Genomic DNA, 15,076 nt, shown 5'->3' with positions numbered 1-15,076 from the left:
ATGTTGTGAAGCTTGAAAGGGTTCAGAAAAGATTTACAAGGATGTTGCCAGGGTTGGAGGATCTGAGCTACAGGGAGAGGCTGAACAGGCTGGGGCTGTTTTCCCTGGAGTGTCAGGGGTTGAGGGGTGACCTTATAGAGGTTTACAAAATTATGAGGAGCATGGATAGGATAAATAGACAAAGTCTTTTCCCTGGGGTCAGGGAGTCCAGAACTAGAGGGCATAGGTTTAGGGTGAGAAGGGAAAGATATAAAAGAGACCTAAGGGGCAACTTTTTCACGCAAAGGATGATACGTGTATGGAATGAGATGCCAGAGGATGTGGTGGAGACTGCAACATTTAAGAGGCATTTGGATGGGTATATGAATAGGAAGTGTTTGGAGGGATGCTGGCAGATGGGACTAGATTGGGTTGGGATATCTGGTCGGCATGGACGGGTTGGACCGAAGGGTCTGTTTCCATGCTGTACACCTCTACGACTCTATAACTCAGGCATTCAAAAGGGAATGGAGTTACCTGAAATTTTTTTAAAAAGTGCAATGCTGCATGAAAAAGATGGGGCAGTGACACTAAGAGAATTGCTTCTTGCAGTGGACCAGCACAGATATGATCGGCCAAAAGGCATCCTTCCATGCTGTAAGCATTCCAAATGACTACTACAGCTCAGTGTCAAGAGTGTGGTACTGGAAAAGCACAGCAGGTCTGATGAAAGGCTTATGCCCGAAACACTGATTCTCCTGCTTCTCAGATGCTGCCTGACCAGTTGTGCTTTTCTAGCACCACACTCTTGACACTTATCTCCAGCATCTGCAGTCCTCACTTCTCCTGTTATAGCTTAGTGCAATGGAAAGCAATAATTGCTGTCCTAAACTTAGTAAAAATTAGCCAATACATTAAAGACAAGACAATGAATTAATACTTTTTATTCCCTATTCTTCGCATAACTTATTTCCCAAAATGCTGGAGAACAGTGCCACAAATACTGGCAATGGCACCTTGGCCAGATGTGTATTCTTCAAGGGCAAGCTTGAACCTTGAATTTTAAAAGAATTGCACAATTATATTGTCGTCATCATCTGGAATGCAGATATGCATCAGCACCAGGGTTACTGTAAAGCAATCCTGAGTGGATCTTGACCAAATGAATTCGAAGTGCAGACGCTGAAGCCAACTATGATTTAACTACTACACTCAGACTGGCAAATTCATTTTTAAAATGGAGTAGTTAAATTAACTGCCTTTCGTCGATGACCTGATTAAAACAATCTGCTCATAGGTTCATTATGATCATCAGTGAAAATACATATTAGAGATTTTTACATGTCCATGTGCCACAATTTTGGTGTATTGGCAATCTTATAAATATAGCTGGAACCACTTGCTCACCATCTAGGTTTGATGCCAAAGCAGGGTACAAAACTATTTTTTGAAAACCCCCACACCACTGCCTAACTGTGGTAGTGCTCATATTTTCCCTTGCACCCATGTTGTGTGTGTGCAGGTGTGAGACACAGTGAAAGACAACAGGTGTAGGTACAAAGCTATCATGCTAAATGGCCAAATTGCTGCTTGCTGCACATTGTGGAAAATCATGATGAGGCCTCAAATCAAAACTAAAAACTGCCTCATCTACATCAAATTTGTAAAAAGTAAGCAACTGGTAAAACTTGCTGGTGCATGCTACTCATTTGCAGCAATAATAATTGGTAACCTTCATTAACTGGATGCTGCCTTTAAACCAGAGACATTCTACCTATCACACAAATAAGTAATTACATTATGAACATTTGAATTGCAAACTTTTGTGTGTGATGGCACTTTGGCTGATAATTTGAGGGTAAGACATAAAATTGATTCTGACCCAACAACATACAAAATTGTCCAGTATTTCCCCATTCACAAAAAGCAATACAAATCCAAACCAGTGGGACAGTGGAGACTCTCCATCGGGTCAGTGTCCATGCAAAAGCCCCCGCCATTATCCCAGGCCCAAACAGTTCCACTACTGCTTCATGTTCCAGGCAAGTTGTATTGTTCACTGTTTTAACTGCATCCTTGAGGACAGGGAATACGGCGGTACCCGGTCTGGTTTGGCGTCAGGGAGGAGGTTGGGTCACTTGGTCAAGTTTTTCGACCTGGTGGATGCCTGGCCGAATCTCTATCCCAACTCCATCTCCTTCACCTTCATGAGGCCTGAGGTTGGAGCGTCCAGAATCGACTGCCTGTACGTTTCGCAGGCATATGCCTCCTGCGTTCCGGCGGCTTCCATGCGGCAGGTGGTGTGGGCAGAACTCCTTCCATTTGGCGACCAGCTCAGGTCTGTGTACTGGCACTTTAACAACCTGCTGCTGGAGGACAAGCAGTTCCAGGACTCATTTTGCCACTTCTCAACTGGCTAGAGAAGGAAGCGGGAAGCTTCACCTCTCTGAGGCTATGGTGAGACGTACACAAAGCTCGTGTCCGCATTTTCTGTCAGGAGTACACAAAGGAGTCGACAAAGAGGCAGAAATCCAGGATCAAGGAGCTGGAGAAGGTGGTGTTCGATCTGGAGTCACGTCTTGGTCAGCCCGATGTGGACCCAGCCCTGCGGGGAGTGTACAAAGCCAAGAAGGCCGCACTGTGAGACCTGCAGCTCATCTGGTCCCATGGGCATACATGAGGTCACGGATCCGGCTCCTCCAGGACCTGGACCACAGCTCTCCCTTCTTCTACGCACTGGAAAAAAGGCGTGGCACCCGTTAGCAGTTCCTTATGCTGCTGGCCGACAACGGGTCCCTTGTCTCAGATCTGGAGGGTATCGGGGCCCAAATTCACTCCTAGTACATGGCTCTGTTCTCTCCGGATTCATTTGGCGAGGATGCTCACAGGGTTCTGTGAGAGGACCTGCCGCAGCTCAGCCCAGAGGACATCGGGAGGCTCGACACTCCCGTCACATTAGAGGAGCTGACTGGAGTCCTCGACCCGCTCTCGAGGAGCAAGTCTCCAGGACTGTGGAGTTCTTCAAGGCATTCTGGGAGGTCCTGGGGAACAACTACACACAGGGCCTGCAGGAGTGTCTAACTGCCCCTTTCTTGGCGCAGGGTGGTCATCAGCCTGCTGCCAAAGAAGGGGACCTTCATTCTTTGAAGAACTGGCGTCCGGTCTCCCTCCTTGGCACGATTACAAAATTTTTGCTGGGCTGTTGGTTTCCTGCCTGGCCTCCATGCTGACCCACATGATTCACCTACACGGTCCCAGGCCGGAGGATACACTACAACGTTCATCTGGTCGGAGACCTGATTTAATTTCTGTTGATGGACTGGTCTGCCAAGCGCCTTCCTGTCTCTCGACCAGGAGAAGGCATTCAACGGGGTGGATCATGAGTATCTGCTTGGGTCTCTGCAGGCATTTGGGTTCAGGATGCAGTCGCTCGGATCTGACTTTTGTACACCGGTGCACAGCGTTTGGTTAAATTTAATGGGTCCCTGAAGGTGCCCCTTCGCTTTGGGAGAGGAGTACATCAAGTGTGCCCCCTGTCCGGCCAACTTTATTCCCTGTGCCTCTTGCAGAGGTGGTTGTCGGGGCTGGTTCTGCACGGCGCAGTCACGGGGTTTTCCTCTCAGCCTACGCCAACGACATGCTCCTCACTTTCGCTGACCTGGATGGGGAGAGTGCCAGGGAGTGTACTCGGCAGCGTCTTCCACCAGGATCAACTGGGCCAAATGTTCGCAACCAGTGGTCAATCCATGGCAGGTGTACTCTCTGCTGGAGAGTTACAGGGGCTCACCTGGAGTACCACCAATCTCTTCTATCTGGGGGTCTACCTCAGGCCGGCTGAGGAATCCTGGCCAGCCAAGTGGCAGAAGCTGGAGGCCAAAGTCTCGACTCGCCTAAGCCACTGGATAGGACTGCTTCAAGTGCAATCTTACAGGATTCAAGTGCTGGTCATAAACCAGCTGGTGGCTGCCATGCTGTGGCACTAACTGGTCCCTTTGGTCCCTCCTCCTGAGTTTGTCGCTGACATCCAGATAATGCTGGTTCACTTCTTCTGGGATTAAAAGACATACTGGGATGTGGCACAGGTTCTGAGTCTTGCTATCAAGGAGAGCGGTCAGTCACTGGTGTGCGTTCGCACCCAGGTGGCAACTTTCCACCTTCAGGCTTTGCAGCGATACCTTTACGTCAAGCCTCCTTCTAGGTGGTGCGCCCTGGCAACGTATTTTTTTCCACCAAGTGCGTGACCTCACCTATGACACGCAGTTCCTGTTCATCGACATGACAGTTTGGAGGTCGCTCTCAGGATGCTGTCTGTCTTTTACCAGGACCTGATCACTGTCTGGAGCATGGTCAAAGCACGTCGCACCTACCCACCAGTAGGAGTAGTGGCTGTCGTCAGGGAGCTGTTGCTCAGGAATCTGCACCTCCATCCTGGCGGGTTCGAGTGGCTATCAGAGGAGAGGGCCGTGATAGCGAGAGTGACCAAGGTCAGGGACATGATGGGTGGCAGGGGTCTGGGCTGGATGCTGCCACAGGATATAGCGAGCAGCCTAGACGTTGATTCATGGCCACTGTCAGTCAACACCTTAAAATGGCGGTGCTTGGACCCAATATCGCACACCAGTTGGAGGATACTCAGGTATGCGGTGGAATCCCGTCTGCGCTTACCCCTGGCTGGACGGAATTTCACAATGGCCCCAAGGTCCCATACTTCTCACGAGAGCCTGTGCCCCACAATCTGAGTTGCCTTCAGAGTTTTAGCTCTGCCCCTTTCAGGGACATAAAACAGCAGATCCTGTATAGATTGCTGCTGCACACCATCCACCTCTTTTCCCTCATCCACTGCACGGACAGGCCTTGGCGTGCCCATTTGCTACCGGGCAGTGGGGATCTCCAGTGGAGGGCTCTCTACACAGGATCTGAGGTGGAGGACGCTGCAGATTGCATTGGCTCACAGACTCCCAGCCCATCAGCTTATTCTGTGGTACTGTGAAGTTCACAGACCATGTATATATTGGGTGTGGGCGTTTGCACTTCCTTTTTGATATTTTTAAAAACTCGCCTCTGCTTTCAGCTGCACTTCAGCCCCAATCTTTGGACACCAAGCATGGGGGGTGGGAGGAATGGTAGGTAGGTAGGTCAGAGGTGGGTCTGCTCCTGAGCCTGGCCAAACTGGCCATAAACAGTGGGCCGTGGAGGGTTTCGTTATATCCGATTGCCTGCCCCTCTTCAGCAGTTGTGTCCAAGCCCGGGTGTCCCTGGAGAAGGAATACACGGTGTCCACCAACACCCTCAAGCTGTTCAGGGAGAGGTGGGCACCGCAGGGAGTGGAGTATCTTATTTCCCCTTCCAACTCTATTTTGATTTAATCCCTGCCCTCCTCTTCACTTTTTTTGATCACGCAGCACTGCCCTTTGTCAAGAAGGGCACTGCTTATCACTGGCCACTCGGGTGTTTCTTTTCTTCCTGGTGGTGAAATACAAATAAAGATTTACACACTCATTGTTCTTCCCTATGTCTCACACCTGCGTGCACACACACACACCATAGGAACTGTGGAATGAATAAGCACTACCGCTGTTAGGCAGTAGTGTGGGGGTTTTAGAAAAAGACAAGTCCAAACCAGTTGCATCAATCTACATTTAGCCAAAGTGTTGGAAGCTTTTATTAACAATGCTACCAAGAAACTCTTAATCATCAATAATCTGCTCAGCAATCCTCAGTTTAACTTCTCTGTCAGCAATGTGCATTTCCAGAACTCTGCACAGCCTTTAACCAAATATCGAAAGAGACCTGAATCTTACAGACAAGGTGAAAGTGAAATCACAGGAGCATTTATCTTAGGTTGGCAACAAACAGCCCAATTAAAATTGAAGTCAATGGCAATGAGGGAAAATGTCACCATTGGCTGGAGTTAAACACAGCACAAAGGAAGATGTCTGACTTGAGATAAGTCAACTTATCTCAACCAGAATATCAAGAAGGTGACTTACTACCTTCTCAAAAATGATCAGGAATAAACAATATTTGCTGCCCATGACAGGACCAAACATATAAAAGGAACCATTTAAAACTTTGTGCCTTCACCTGGCTCCTATTTCCTGGTACTCTACAAACAGAATATCTTGCATATTCACTTCCACACTGTTCATCCCAACATGGATCAAAATGACTGGAATGCATTGCCTTCCTTTTCCAACAACCTTACAAGTCAGTTTTAGATAGCTCCTCATCCTTGCACCAGCAAATCAAGTTATCACATGGGACTCCTAACTCTGCTCTCAAATCATAGTCTTGCTAGTTATTGAATCCCCAATTACTGCCACATTATGCTTCCCTTCCATCTACGGACAACCTCTTGTTACAAGTAAACATCAAAGTTAAAGATTTTTACTGATCTCAAACAGTTACTTAATTCAAGTCATAACATGCAAAGCAACAGAAACAGAGATATATGGACTAACCTACTGACTGTGGAGCAGATGTTGCTTGGGAAAATATGCAGCCGAAGGACACAGATGTAGATAAGGTCAAGAACAAAAAACAAAATTCTGGAAATATACAGAAGGTCAGTCAACTGATCTGTTGCCTCTGTAGATAATGTTCCTGCAGCATTTTGAGTTTTACTTTCAAACTACCAAAATTTACTGGGTTCTAATTAAAGATTACATTTTAAAAGACAGTGATTTAGCAATAGTTGGCAAGGATGAGAATACTAGGAGTTCTTGACATAGCAAGGGAGAAGATGCATGCTGCAGTAACCTAAAGGGGCGTAAAAAGTAATGTTCCATTTTTAAAAGGTAAGGATTCTTCATGACTCTGAAATGGTCCGACAGAGATAGATGTATCATTTGATTTATGTTTGGTTACTTAGGGCACTTAACATTTTCAATCACAGCAACATTGATACTCTCTGCAATAATTTATTTATTCAAGAAATATAGCATATAGTGGAAATATAGCATGAAACGTAGAAGCATTTTAAAATTCAGAAGTGTAATTTTGCACCTATATCACTACTTAAAGATCACAAAGTTTATAATTATATTTATTTAGGCTTAAGATATTTACCATACCAAATAAACTTAATTTCCAATTTAATAAATGGTAGAACATAATTAGACATTTCTACACATTAATTTCCAACCAGAGAGAATTCATTAGATAAACATTTCACTAAGGTTTATTCAGTAACTTCATTACTTACTGTTTATATTAACAAAGTACAGTTGAAGTGCCAAAGTGTGAATTAAATATAGAGGAAGATGACGATTTTACCCATTTTAGCTCTTCTATTAGAAGAAGTATATTGTCACAGTAGCACAACATTCAAGGATCTTGATGTGATAACCATACATAGGTACAAAGTTCAAACTACATTCTGACAACACTTCTGGACTGATAGGGTATTTCATCTTCCAATGTTAAACTCTACTGAATTAGCAATGTGTTTCACTATTCTGTTGGCTTTGTTGATTTCTGATCCATACTAATTGAATATGCTGATATTGTTTAGACCAATAATGTCACAAATTAGTAAACTAGTTCTCAAATGTACATCTTGTCTAAGGAAGCAGCACAAATATATTAATATGAACTTCAGTCAACTACGAAAGCTATCTGGAAGTTAAATCACAATAGTATCCTCTCAAATTAGTTCTGATAACCATTTTTAAGACTCAGACTTAAAATCTAATACCAATAAATTTCTTTCAACAGCATCTGTAAAAGTTATCACCTATTTATTTCTCACCTGCGAACATGGATTTCACTCAGTTTTTTTCAGATCATAGAACCCTTAGAGTGTATAAACTGGCCCCATAATTTACAAATGTTTGTAATTTTACCAGATATGTGATGAATTCCCAAATTTGAGTTGATGTATATTCAAAACAATAATGGTCCTAGCACAAATTGTTGAAGCCTTCATTCTTGAAGCTTCGACCCTTCCCCTAACATCATTCATCTATCAAGCTTATTTGTTGGCCACTGTGTCCTTTTGATAGCTGCTTGACTAATGCCAGTACGTTGCTTAGATTAATTTGGCAGCAATAAAACTAATCAATGGTTTTCTGGTGGTTTAGGGTATATTACAATTCATACAGTATAAGGATTGGTTAGGGGGAAAGGTTTAATCCCCTAATAGAAATTCTTCAAATGCTCAATGCTTCCTGTCACTTGTTCTAAATTCTGGAATCACCTTGCTTGTCAATTTCTCAGATCACCAGCAAATGTAGTATGGCTCATTTACAGCTCAAACTCTCACACAGCCGAACTAAACCCGTTTTTCTGTCGGTACAGCAATCTCCAACGACAAAAGGTAGCACACAATTCAAGAGGGATGTCCAAAAATATATCCTGTGGGCCACACGGTGAATTGTAGTACATAGTTCAGAGAGGAGAATACTATTTAAATAGCTACATCGTTATAGTTATTCGCGATAGGCTTTGTAAATCTGGGCTGTTAGAAAGGATTGCTGTTAGCGATGTCTCAGGATTGAATATATGCTAAACGATTGGCAGCTTGCGATACTAATTAGTAATTTCCAAAAAAAAATTGGATTCAAGAATGAATCCATAGGTAAACACACAAATGATGGACGAATAGCAAAAGCTTGAAAACCATTCTATTCTACCCCTTGACGGCATGCATTATTACCCAAAGGGCTGAAACCAAACAAGTGAAATGCGATCAATGACAACAGGTACATTTCAGAAACAGACACCAAACGGATATTGGACACTGCAGTGCAAATACCCTCCCACAAAACAACAGCGGAGAGAGGAGTTGCAGCTGATCATGAGACTGAACGCAGTCACATCATTCTCATCACATGAAGGATAGCCAACCACAGTGGTTCCATCGCAACTTATTCCACAGATATTTCTATGGTGCGGTTAGACTCTGCTCCTAACCCAGCCGCTCTGTGAACCGCTCCAGATCGGCTGCAGACTATGGATGATGGAATAGTACCAGCTCTTTTTCCACCGGGAAGGTAATCCATATTTTTAAAAAAAGCATGGAATGGGGTGGAGATGAGGACACCAAAACCAAAACCAAACATCGACGTCCCGGACCGGGGCCTGAACGGCCTCAACCCAGTCCGGGTTAATTTAATGGAGCCCTGCCAGGTCTCCCGGGGCACTCACCTCTCACAGGGTCCGCACCAGTCCGCTGACTGAGAGGGCGGGCAGACAATCGGACAGAGGCCTCCAGGAGCAGCTCACTCACATCATCTCAGTCCCTTGAACCGCTCCCTCCTTACACCAACATGGTGACGTGCGCGCTCCCTGGTGCGCCGGCGGTGACGTGCGCGCTCCCTCCTGACTGCGTTAGTGTAGCGGTGGCGCACACGGTTCCGGACTCCCCACCTAATTTCATTTTCCATTTTTGCAAGGATGGTGTATTAAAAATATTTTCATTGTTGGGATGTGGCTGTCGCTGACCAGGAGAGCAGTTATTGTCTGTCCGTGATTGCACGGGAGATCTGGGATGTGCAACTTCTCAAATGTATTTTTGAAGCTGCACCCTTCCAGGTAAAGTTAAAAATCACACAACGCCAGGTTATAGTCCAACAGGTTTAATTGGAAGCACACTAGCTTTCGGAGCGCCACTCCTTCATCAGGTGGTTGTGATCCCTTCCAGATAAGTGGAGGTGTAGGTGGTGAACAAGTTTGAGGAATCAGGAAGTGTGTTGTTTACTGCAGAATTTCTACCATCTGATGCAGTTAGATTAGATTAGATTAGATTTTAGTGGTAGGGCATTGGGGAATGTTGTTGAAAAGCGAGACCTAGGGGTTCACGTACATAATTCCTTGAAAGTGGTGTCACAGGTAGACAGAGTGGTGAAGAAGGCATTTGGCATACTTGTCTTCATTGGTCAAAACATTGAGAAGAGTAGTTGGGACATCAAGTTGAGGAACATTGGTGCATGCTGGAAAAGCACAGCAGGTCAGGCAGCATCATAGGAGCAGGAAAATCGACATTTCGGGCAAAAGCTCTTCATCAGAAGGGCATTTGCCCGAAATGGCGATTTTCCTGCTTCTCGGATGCTGCCTGACCTGCTGTGCTTTTTTCAGTACCACTCTAATCTTGACTTTAATCCCCACTTCCGTGCAGTATCCACTTCCGTCCAGGACCATTGGTGAGGCCACTTTTGGAGTACTGCATATAGCCTGATCGCCTTGCTGTAGGAAAAATATTAAATTAGAAAGGATGCAGAAAAGCTTTACAAGGATGTTACTGGGACTGCAAGGGTTGAGTTATAAGGAGATACTGGATAGGCTGGGAATGTTTTTCTCTGGTGCATAGTAAGTTGAGACATGACCTTTAAAGAGGTTTATAAAATCATGAGAGGCTTAGAAAATGTGAATAGCTAAGGTCTTTTTCCCTAGGATATGGGAGTTCAAAACTAAAGGGGATAGGTTTAAACTGAGAGGGAAAAAATTTAAAGGGAACTGGGGGGGTGACTTTTTCACAAAGTGGGTGGTGTGTATATGGAATGAACTGCCAGAGGAAGTGGTAGATGCCGGAACAGTTACATCATTTAAGATATTTGGTCCTATACATGAATAGGAAAGGTTTAGAATGATAGTGGCCAAACACCGACAAATGGGATGAGTTTAGTTTGGGAAATCTGGTCAGCATGGACGAGTTGGAGCAAAGGGTTTTTCTTCATCCGGCATGACACTGGTCCAGTCGCCCAGTATTTAAATGCTGGACTTGTACTATTCATTCATCTCTATTCTGTAACTGATCTAGAGCAGTTCATATACTCGTTGGATCTGGGACTTAGGCAGATCCAACCCCCATTGTCTGGTCCAGTTCATTCTTATCAATGGCAACTCCACTGTGGGGTACTCAATTGCCATTTGATGTCAAGCACAATAATTAGATTTTCTCATGTTGGAGACAGTGATTGCCTAGAACTTGTGTAGCATGTATGTTAGTTGCCACTTAGTCTTAAGACTGGATATTGCCCAGGTCCTGCTGCATATAGACATGGGTTGTTTGAGTATCTGAGGAATCACAAATTGTTCTGAACATTGTGGATTCATCAACTACATTGTGCAGTGGTTAGCGTCCATACCTCTAAGACAGGATGCCCATGTTCAAGTTCCTTCTGTTCCAGTGGTGTGTAATATCACTTCTGAACAGCTTGATTAGAAATATATCTATCCTGAGGAGATCCTGCAGAGATATCTTGGAGCTGTAATTATTGACTTCCAACAATCTCAAACATTGTGCTGAGTCAGATTCCAACCAGCAGAGTTTTCATCCTAATTTTCACTGACTCCAGTTTTGCTAGGGCTGCTTGATGTGACACTCAGTAAAATGTGCACCTGATGTCAAAAGCAGTCATTCGCACATCAACTTTGGAATTCAGCTCTTATGGTAGAACTGATTGGCTAGATGTTGATTCACTGGTCTTTTTCATAGTTCCTTTTCCCCTAACCTGGTGGTCCTACTGGAAATGATTAAGATTCTGCATCATTGCAAATTATTCAATTTGGGACTTTTAAAGTTTGTATCAAAATCATAAGTCACCAACGCAGAAAATGAAGGTATGAATAACATTTTTATTTTGGCCATCTGGCAGCTTTTACCAATAATATAGGTATGCATTTTCTATTGGAATTTCTTAATGCCATAGTAATTGGAGTCTTAGGGAAGAAAAAAGTAAGATGAAACAGAAAAAAGGGCATGTGATGCTGTCAGATAACTTTAAGTGACAACGAGGCTGTATATAGGAAGTTCAGAGGAAACATAAAAGGAACTAAGAGAAGCAGAGAGACTATGAGAGAAAAAAAAGAATTAACTTGAAAGAGAACCTAAGACAGACAAATAATAAACCAAATCCTGCCCATATGTTTTTGGATCAATGGATAAATGTTTGGGATTCGGTTACGTGTCAGAGCCATATACCACGGAAACAGACCCTTTGGTCGAACTCGTCCACACTGACCAGACATCCCAATCTGACTTAGTTCCGTTTGTCAGCATTTAGCCCATATCTCTCTCAACTCTTTCTATTCATATAACCATCCAGATGCCATGTAAATGTTGTAATTGTACCCGCTGCCACCACCTCCTCTGGCAGCTCATTCCATACACACACTACCATCTGCCTAAAAAGGTTACCCCTTAGGTCATTTCTAAATCTTTCCCCACCACTTTAAACTTATGCCCTCTAGTTTTGGACTTCCCTCCCCTCAGAAAGGGTATTCGCCTTTTCCATGCACTACATAATTATATAAACTTCTATAAGGTTTCCCCTCAGCCTCCAATGCTCCAGGAAAAAAAGCCTATTCAGCATCTTCCTATAACTCAAAAATTATCTATCACCTAAGCCTATGCTACGTTTAAAGGGATGGCCAGTTAGTAACAGGGAAATCATTTGCTTTTGAATTAGGGATGATGAAGGGCTGTCAAAACTGGAGGGCCAAAAGGATGCCCTCTCATAATAAAACATCTTACAACATGATAATTATGATGCATATCGAAGATAAAAAGTGTCCCTCACGTTGGGCTCAACCTTTGAAGAAAAGGTAAAATTTGTTGAATTTAATAAGGCTGTTATCATTAAGGGGCACTGCAGCCATGCCAAGTTCAGCGGTTGGGAAGGGCAGTTCCTAGCAGAACAGAGGATGCTTCCATCCATAACTTAAGTTTCATTCTCAGGGTGGCAAGACAACTAGTGAAGATTCTTCTGAGTGGACCTAATTAATTGATCTAAAACAATACCCACTACTTGTGCCAGGATGAAAATCAATGTCCTCTGATAATTATTGGGCTTTCCTGCTCCAGTCCTGACCCCAATGGGAGTGTAAAATACTGTTCTCACTCATTGCTCTCTCTCAGATTCACTCTTTAAAACTCTCAATGCTGTTTCACTTCTCCTTCTCAGACTCAGTTTTTAAACTCTTGCCACTGTCTCACTGCTCCCTTTTAAATTCATAATGTAAATTGTTGCTTCAATCTCACTATTCTGCCCAGGCTCACTCTTGCCAGTTTCATTGCTTTTGATTAAGTTGTTGTTTAAACTCTTTTTACTGTCTCCCTCATCCTGAGTTGCTGTTTAACCTCTTGTTGCTATCTCACTAGTCCCTCTGGGTGCACTCTTTAAACACTATGCTGCTATTTCACTACTTCTTCTCAGGTTCACTCTTCAAATACTTGCCCCATCGCGCTACTCCCTCTCAGATTCACTCTTGCTGCTATTTTCTTCTCTCCCTCAAGCTCACTCTTTTAAACTCTTGCCACTGTCTTTCATATGGAGAAAAGAGCAAATTGTGTTTTAATTGTAGAATGTCTAGACTTTGACTCAGCTCTGCCAACTCTGGATCCTTGCTGCTTTGTATGAATCAGAATCAGATGGTACTGTTACTAGCAGTTCTTTGGACTCAAAATGATTATTCAGTAACAACATGTTGCATTTTTCTCTTCTTTAAAGTAAAACAAAGTTCCAAAAGCTTTTTATAGGAACATTAAGACAAAATATCAGACATTTAAGCTAAATGAGAATATATTAGGCCAGACATTTTGAGAAGATTTGTAGCTCAGGTTGAGGTTCAGGTTGTAAGTTTGCTCACTGAGCTGGAAGGTTTGTTTTCAGACATTTTGTCACCATGCTAGGTAATATCATCCGTGAGCCTCTGGTGAAGCGCTGGTGTTCTGTCTCACTTTCTACTTATTTGTCTTGGTCTGTTAAGGTGGGTGATATTATTTCTGATTCTTTTTCTCAGAGGTTGATAAATGGGGTCCAAATCAATGTATTTATTGATGGAGTTCTGGTTTGAATGCCAGGCCTCTAAGAATTTCCATATGTGTCTCTGTTTCACCTGTCCTAGAATGGATGTGTTGTCCCAGTCAAAGTGGTGTCCTTCTTTGTCTGTATGTAAAGATACAAGTGACAGTGGGTCATGTTTTTTGGTGGATAGTTGGTGTTTGTGTATCCTGGTATCTAGTTTCTTGTTGACTGGGATAAGAGATCCATCTTAAGACAGGCTAAACAGAGACACACACGGGAATTCCTAGAGGCCTAGCATTCAAACTAGAAATTCATTAATAAAACATCGATTTGGATCCCATTTACCAACCTCCTGAGAAAAAGAAACAGAAATGATATCACCCACCTCGAGAGACCGAGACACACAAATAGAAAGTGGGACAGAACACCAGCGTCTCACTAGAGGCTTACTGATGATGTTAACTAGCACGGTGACAAAATATCTGAAAACCAACCTTCCAGCTCAGCAAGTAAACTTGCAACCATTATGCCAGACAACAAAGAAATTGGCCAGAGAGGTAGGTTTTAAGCAATATTTTACAGAGGAAAGACTGAGAGATTTCACGAGGTCGTCCCACAGCTTTAAGGCTCAGATATGAGGTTGCAACCACTACTTTTGAAATGATTCCAAGAAGCAGAATTCTTTTTTGGTGGTGGCAGCAATGACAGCAAATTGTAGGGCTTGAAGAAATTAAAGATAAGAAAGGAAGATGCAAGGATTGAAAACAAATTGCTTTTTACACAGAGGGATTTGGTACAAAAGATAGTAAACCAAGTATCCTCAGAGTGAAGTACTAACGCTCATTTAGTTTATTAAATGCAGACAAAGAAATTTCAGTTGTATCTCTGCACTTCATGCAGAATTGGATGGAGAAAACAGTTCCATGTTTATAACTATAGAATTGAGCTGGTTACTGAGGCAGAACATATTAAATCTTAGAGAAGAGAAATGTATCTTCTAAGCTGAGAAGAAACTTTAATTTGCTGAGGAGCTAGATGATGATGTGTGGCTGGTTAAATCAGGTTACCTTCCATCTTCAATGAAATGAAATCAGCTGAATAAACTGTGCAAAATGGGGGAACTTTTTTTGCCTGGCAATGAATGTATTGCCACATTTGAAAGGAAATCACCAGATATATATTATTAAATCACAAAGTTCTTGTTTGTGGAAATACTGCAGGTGTTTATGATTTTATTCAAGTAAAAAATGACTAATCATAATAAAACCCAGAGCTTTGTGGTTTTTGTGCTATATGCAAAAATTCATGCTATATACAATAAATGTAATGCTTATTTGCCATAACAAAAA

At 43.2% G+C, this 15,076-nt stretch overlaps 2 protein-coding genes across 4 annotated transcripts in view; one reads left to right on the top strand and one right to left on the bottom strand.

Annotated features, from left to right (window-relative positions):
- Positions 1 to 9,365, bottom strand: part of pikfyve (phosphoinositide kinase, FYVE finger containing) — a 130,817-nt gene extending 121,452 nt beyond the window's left edge. The window contains exon 1 of one of the 3 annotated variants that reach the window (XM_043693037.1): positions 9,127 to 9,365. The gene's annotated coding sequence lies outside the window, so the exon portion shown is untranslated. The remainder of the gene's footprint in view (positions 1 to 9,126) is intronic. The other 2 variants (XM_043693034.1, XM_043693035.1) reach the window with 2 other exon arrangements.
- Positions 8,806 to 15,076, top strand: part of idh1 (isocitrate dehydrogenase (NADP(+)) 1) — a 38,233-nt gene continuing 31,962 nt past the window's right edge. The window contains exon 1 of the mRNA XM_043693039.1: positions 8,806 to 8,972. The gene's annotated coding sequence lies outside the window, so the exon portion shown is untranslated. The remainder of the gene's footprint in view (positions 8,973 to 15,076) is intronic.

Source organism: Chiloscyllium plagiosum, chromosome 7 (assembly GCF_004010195.1).
Source record: "Chiloscyllium plagiosum isolate BGI_BamShark_2017 chromosome 7, ASM401019v2, whole genome shotgun sequence".
Classification (NCBI taxonomy): domain Eukaryota; kingdom Metazoa; phylum Chordata; class Chondrichthyes; order Orectolobiformes; family Hemiscylliidae; genus Chiloscyllium; species Chiloscyllium plagiosum.
The sequence above is the reverse complement of the archived record's forward strand: the minus strand, read 5'-3'. Positions and strand labels throughout refer to the sequence as shown.